The sequence below is a fragment of the Impatiens glandulifera genome, chromosome 2 (assembly GCF_907164915.1).
Source record: "Impatiens glandulifera chromosome 2, dImpGla2.1, whole genome shotgun sequence".
Classification (NCBI taxonomy): Eukaryota; Viridiplantae; Streptophyta; class Magnoliopsida; order Ericales; family Balsaminaceae; genus Impatiens; species Impatiens glandulifera.
In genome coordinates this window covers 25768293-25775665 of record NC_061863.1, presented here as the reverse complement: position 1 = coordinate 25775665, position 7373 = coordinate 25768293, and positions in this window count along the sequence as shown.

Sequence of the window (7373 nt, the reverse complement as noted above, 5' to 3'; positions counted from 1 at the left end):
ACCCGTTCGAACTAGGCGACAAATCCTGGAGGAATACTTCAATTCCGCCTTTATATCTTAGATTGAGCCGAAAAGAATAGATGAAGCATTGTCAGATCCGCATTGGATCTTGGGAATGCAAGAAGAGTTAAACCAGTTTGAGAGTAACAAAGTCTGGTACTTAGTCCCTAGACCGAAAGATCAATCGGTCATAGGAACAAGATGGATATTTAGAAACAAACTCAATGAAGACGATTTGGTCACGAGGAACAAAGCCAGATTAGTGGCACAAGGATATAAACAGGAAGAAGGCATTGATTTTGAAGAATCATTTGCCCCTGTATCTAGGATTGAAGCTATTAGGATTTTTCTAGCTTTTGTTGCATTCAAAAATTTTAAGGTTTTTCAAATGGATGTTAAAAGTGCATTTTTAAATGGTGACCTACGTGAAGAAGTATATGTTGAATAACCACCCGGTTTTAAAAATGCTGAACTGCCCAACCATGTATACCGCCTAAACAAAGCTTTATACGGTTTAAAGCAAGCTCCTAGAGCCATGTATGACACATTAACCGCATTTCTGCTAAAACATGATTTCACCATCGGTTCGGTGGACAAAACACTTTTTAAATTTGAGAAAAAGGAACATATCCTACTTGTTCAAATATATGTAGATGATATTATTTTCGGTTCAACCGATCCTAAGTTATGTGATAAATTCTCAACCTTGATGACTAACAAATTTGAAATGAGTATGATGGGAGAATTAAGCTTCTTCCTAGGTCTTCAGGTTAAGCAACTCGAAGAAGGAACTTTCATAAGTCAACCCAAGTATACTAAGGAACTTCTAAAGAAATTTGGGATGGACACGTGCTCCTCAGCCGCTACTCCAATGAGCTCATCGGTCAAATTGGACAAGGATGATGACGGTCAATCAGTAGACCTGACTGCTTACCGAGGAATCATCGGTTCTCTCCTATATCTAACAACAAGTAGACCGGATATACTATTTGCGGTCGATGTGTGCGGGAGATTTCAGGCTAATCCAAAACAGTCTCACTACACAGCCGCAAAGCGAATCCTGAAATACATAAAAGGAACTCCTGAAGTTGGTCTGTGGTATCCAAAGGACTCATCTTTCAACCTCACAAGTTACTCAGATGCAGACTATGCAGGTTGCAAGGTTGATAGAAAAAGCACCAGCGGAACATGCCAATTCCTAGGTGATCAGCTTGTTTCATGGCACAACAAGAAACAGACATCGGTGGCCACATCAACCGCTGAAGCTGAATATCTGGAAGCCGGAAGTTGTTGTTCACAACTTCTATGGATCCAACAACAACTGAAGGATTTCAGTATCACAATCGAAGAGTCTCCGATATTCTGCGATAATACAAGTGCCATAGCAATTACATACAATCCGTTTTTACACTCTATAACCAAGCACATTGACATAAGGCACCACTTCATCCAGGAACATGTCATGCTGAAGCATATCCGACTGGAATACGTATCAACAGAACAACAAGTAGCCGATATCTTCACAAAGCCTCTGCAAGAAGCTAAGTTTTCTCAATTCAGACTCACACTTGGTTTAACCGATATTAGTCAGTTTATCCCTAAAAATGCTTAAAAGGGAAATCGGTTCGGACAGACAAAACCGGTAGTTCCTCCTAAACTGTCGGATTCCAAATTCACCAAGGTATCTATGGAAGAACCGCTTCGTCTATCAGTTAGTGTAAACCGACCGGTTACTTAGTGCATGCACCAATTAACCGCATCGGAACGAATGACTGAAAACCAACCGGTTTGGAAATAGTTTACTTCGGATTATTTGACCTCCAAACAAAAATGGAATAATTATCTGTGTTTAAAACTTATCTGTTCTGAAAAACTACCTTTTCAAAGTAAAACGGTCATACCTCAAAAGACGTGAAGATACGATATCTTTCACCGTCCAGGCCTATGACTCACATCCTAGGTTGTAGACATGCTTATTTCATGCAAAATGCCTTACCATATGGTTAATAGACATTATTACCTGCGACACACTGGATAATACATCATCCCTCCACTAATATATAAGTTAGGCAAACCTTAAACAAAACAATCACAAGCTCCAACTTATCCTCTTACTAAGACAAAATGTCTCAGTTTCCAAACATCCTTCAAGTGGATTTCGATTCAGCTCAAGGCACTGAGCATTATGAAGTCTTCAAGATGATTAAGTCACTTGAAGACACCGGTCTCAAACACTTTCTAGATGACAAATATATCATCTTCCCAGAAACAGTCCTAGAATTTTTCTACAATGTCAGGGTTTTCCGAGGTACCCCTCACTTCGACACCCACATTCAGTCCAATGTGGGAGGGACTGTGTTTGATTTCACAGAGAGTGATTTCGCCAGATGCTTCGACCTTCCGAAGCAAGGGCTCACCGACCTAAACGTTCCGGCTGAACTAAAGGTCGATGATGTTATCGGTCGAGGCATCCTAGGAAAGGATGTGACCAACACTTATTGTGCTACAGTCTTTAACATGATGTCTGCCATAACCACGGGTACGCTAGTTAACTGGTCAAGGGTGTTGTTCGATGTCCTAATCTGGATGATCGGCGTTCGCGCAATCGGCCTCGTTCCCCAGATAAGTTGCCTACTTCTGGAACTTGGGGTTCCATTCTGTCCGAGAGAAGGGTTGAACCAGGCCCAGGTCATCACCAAAGAGGTCACTGACTCATTCTATGAGCGGTTTGAGAAGGCCTGGAAGAGAAAGAACCGACACATCAACTCCAACGGAAATTAAGTCACTCCTTCCTACAACCGGTCATTTTGTTGTACGCACCGGGTATATCATTATCCCCACTCTATCATGATCATATCGGCTTAGTCTATGCTATTTTCGGTCTTAACTATGCTCCTTTCAGTTTCATGTACTCTCTTTCATTAATGAATCGTAACTTTTAACTTCCAACTACATGAGTAATTACTATCTAACAAGCTTAGTTACTATCTAGTTACTTTCTAACTAGATTCCCTACCTCGAGCTCCGCAGCCGGTCAAAAGTAACTCCTTCCCAAGGAGTTTTGGAAACATAAATATTCTCTTATTAAATAAGACAAAACTGAATTTCAGCATTAAATGCTCTCATTTTCCCTCCAATTTTAACAATATATAAGAAACCTTCTCTTGACAATCCAACATACCTCCAGCAAATCAAAACTTCTTGAACTCTCTCTCTATTGGCAAAGTTTGAAAACATGTCGAGCCGAACACTAAGGAACTTCTTGAGCATTGACTTCGATTCATGCATGGAGTATGATGATCTGGAAACAAAGGAACTCATGTTTGAGTCACTAATCGACACTGGTCTTCGTAATTTTCTCGAAGAATCCGGACCCATACTCATTCCGGATGTAACCGATTTCTTCAACAATGCATCTATGAGAGGAGATTTCATTGTTTCCTCGGTGAGAGGCCACTTCGTTTTTGTGGACGAGAGCGAATTCGCTAAAATGTTCAATCTGCCCACAAAAGGGTTCTCTGACTTCCCAACCCGGGTGGGAAGCGCCGCAACCGACTATTCGGAACTGTTCTCCGGAACCGAGGTGCCGGTGGAAAACCACGGTCTGAAAACCCGCTTTGCCCACCATATCCAACTACTCTATGAGATTGTCAACTGATCCATCATCTGCCATTCTCCGAACCAACATTACTTTAAGAGAGTGTTCGACATGATGACCTACATTGTCAGCAATACACCCATAAATTGGTCATCGGTCATCTTCCAAAACCTGAGGACTATGGTCGAGACAAAGAAAGGTCTCGGTTACGCTCCTCACTTAAGCCGGCTCTTTCTTAAGTATCGTCCAGAATTTGGACCAGGTACACCGGCATCCCCATCGAATGTTCTCAATAAGGATGGGGTGGAGGACAAGCTCTCTAGAATAGTCATTACATAAGTTGTATTTTTACTTCTTATGTATTCTAAATCGATCAATGTATCGGTTTCTATCATGTATTTCTCTTTCAATGAATATCTAATTTTTAAGCTTGATAACCGGGTCAAAAATCGCAATATTAGAATATCTATCTAACTAACCGGTTGATATCGATAAATTACTTCATTGAAAAATCCGGTCAAAATCGAAAAACCGCATCCTCACGGTTAAATAACCGCTTCACTTAATAAACGGTTACAAGAAGAACCGCCTTATCACCGGTTAGATAACTGCGATCAAATGCCCGCTCAAAACCTTTGGAGGGAGAATTCCCGCCCATAAGTTCCCGCTCATCGTTTCCCGCCCATGAATTCCCGCCCATAAGTTCCCGCTCAACAAGTCCCGCCCATGGTTTCCCGCCTATAGTCCTTGGAGGGAAAATTCCCGCCCAACCATGATGTGACGGTTCGCGGCGATTGGAATTCAAAACCGCGACTATAAAAAGGGTCCTTAGCCATTTTCTTTAACTCTCACGCGAATCGACTTTCTCTCTCTAGCTCTCAAACCTTTCAATCTTTCAATCCTTCAATCCTTCAAACTACAATGGGTCGTGAATCTGTGCTGTTCAAATACATCATCCAAGTCGATTTTGAGGAGGTTCGGACGAACGGTTCGGCGCAGGCAAAGCGGGTATTAACCCAGATCTCCGAGTCCGGTCTCGAACACTTTCTGGGCGGTCCATTCGTCCTATATCAGGATGCGGTCAACGAATTCTTCCTAACCGCATTCTTGACCGAAGGAACAATCATCGCAACCATAGCCGGTTAAAGGCTCGAATTGACGGAGAAATCAGTTGCTGAGATATTACATCTGCCATCCGAGGGGAGCGACTTCTCGGTAGTCATGGACGAGGAACCCTTCCAGGCGGCTTGCCAGGATCTTTCGGATACAACGACCCCTATTGTGGTATCCGGTAAGAAATCATCTCTCAAACAAGAGTATAGACCGCTGTGCGATATCTTCACAAAATCGGTCCAAGCAAGAGGAGGGAACTTTGATAGCCTCACCCGGGCAAAGATTGAAATGATTGCCGGTTTGGTCAACGGGATCAAAATCAACTAGGCAAAGGTAGTTTTCACAAACCTATGTGAGATGGTGGATCCGACATCCACTCGGTCATGGGGATACGCCATCCCACTCGGAAAGATAATGCTCCACTTCAACATCAACACCGGTCCTGGTGTTCTCCTCGCCCCAAGCAAAGTCATAAAGTCTCATCAATTCGACAAGAAAGGCAAATGGAAGGCCTCCGGTTCTACAAGTCGCCGAAAGAAGAAGGCAACCAGTAAGAAAGCGGTTCCGGTCAAAGAAAAATCCGGTACCAAGAAAGATAAACAACCAACTGGATCGGCTGATCCGCGGTCCGACAACCCCAACGATGAAGATTCGGCATCCAGCTCTGACCGAACCGTTTCAGAACACACCGGAGAAGATCGATCCGGTAAGGGAAAAGAACCGATAGTCGAAGACCAATCGGTCGGACATGATGATAATGATACTGTCTCGGACAGACTTCGGGAGAAAGATGAATCATTGACGAGATTCATGAACAGGCTCACGTGGCATCCGACGTGTATTATCAATGGGTCCTGCACCGGCATCGAATATTCTTCAAAAACATGCTACCGGATCTCACCGCTAACCAGAAATTCGAGAAGTTGGTTGAGATGGAGGAGGAGGTCATCAGACAAACGAAGGCTCAGTGCGTCACAACCGCCTTAGGGCGAAGCAAGATGGTCGAACCGCGTGCTCGATTATTAGGACTCACCGAACACATTCGACGCCTACAAGAAAGGCATATTCCAGGGACACCGGACTCCTCACTTGCGCTCTTGGTACTAAACATGCTAGCGGTCAAGGAAAAGGAACTGACCGAGGAGATGGCACGGCTTGAAGCGGAGCCCGAGCACCAGGAAACATCGAACTTATCTAGATCACCTCCTGAGGATGTTAGCGGTCAGAATCCGACCGATAATGAGCAATCCTCTCCTCCACCGGATCAGAATGTCAACATAACCGAAGTCGGGACGGGCACACCGCGAGTCTTTATTCAAACCGGAGACTCTGTACAGGCCGTAACAGAAGAAAGGGTAAGGGCCCTCATCGAAGAATTTATCAATGATGCGGTTCGTCCATGGAAAAAGAAAATCAAAGAAACCGCGGCTAAAGCCATTGAAATGGCTGAGACGACGAAGGAAGATGTAAAACACGCGGTCGATCGGATCACGTCCGTTGAGGTGAACTACGGCAATACGGATGAGTTGTACGACGGTCATCTTGACAGAACCAATGCATTGGAAGAGATAACTCCGAAGCTGGTGACCAACCTCGCTTCGGTAAGCCAAAGGGTCGCTATGATGGAACGGTCTCAAGAAACAACCGATCAAAGGTTGACGAAGGTCGATGAGGACTTGGCTCGATCCGGTGCCCAAGCCGGCTCTACACTTAAGAGGGTAATAACCCTTGAAGAAAAGAATGCCAAGCTTGAAGCCGATCTCAAAGCGGTCACCGAACAGGTGGCGGAGTTAATAGCGGCTAAGCTGGCTGCAGACAAGGCACTTGAGGAAGCGAATGCCAACGCGGCCCAAAAGCTCCAAGATGCCCTGGACGAGCAGACCCAGATAAAGAAGGAAACGATAGCGGCAGATTCGAACATGGTCGGACATATGCAAAATATAGAGAACAGTGCACCGGCCATAGCAGCGGCCATCGCAGCTCAACAAGCCAAAGATGTTAACCGGCTAATGGTCCAACAGGAAACATATAATAAGTTCGCCGCGACTCACAAAAAGTCCAAGGCGGTTGCTTCCCCTTCCGTTCCGGTTATACAAAAGAGGAAGGCGGCTGAGAAAAGGGCGGAAATCACGACACTGTTGGATAGAGTCACCGATACGGTTGTTGAACCTCAATTCAACCCGGTTTTGCAAGCCGAGGAAGATTTCGAGGAAGAGGTCAAGCTGCAGCTAAGAAGATGGCGGGGTTTCGATGCGGTTCCAATTAGATCGTTCGGTCAACCGATCTCTCCTCTCACAGGCACCTCAGGCGGTCGAGGATCTTCATCCAGGCCGGTTCAAGCGGTCAAGGGAAAGGCCACCGATGAACAGCTGGAAAAATTCCTGCCGCCTAGATCGAAGAAATAGGGGCCTCATTTACCTTCTTTACTTTTGTTTATTTTCGGTTTTATATATATAGTATTTTTGCCTTAGCATATTTCTTATATATATCAAGTAATTTTTGGAAACCGGCCTACGTTTACATTCTTACAAAGTTTTGAATATTTTAAATAAAATAATCAAAAAGAGAGAAATTGATAAGATAAAAGATAAAAAAATTTCAAAATTTTTCTCAAAATTTTCCAAAATTTTTCGAAAAATTCTCCCAAGTCAGTTTCCAAAAA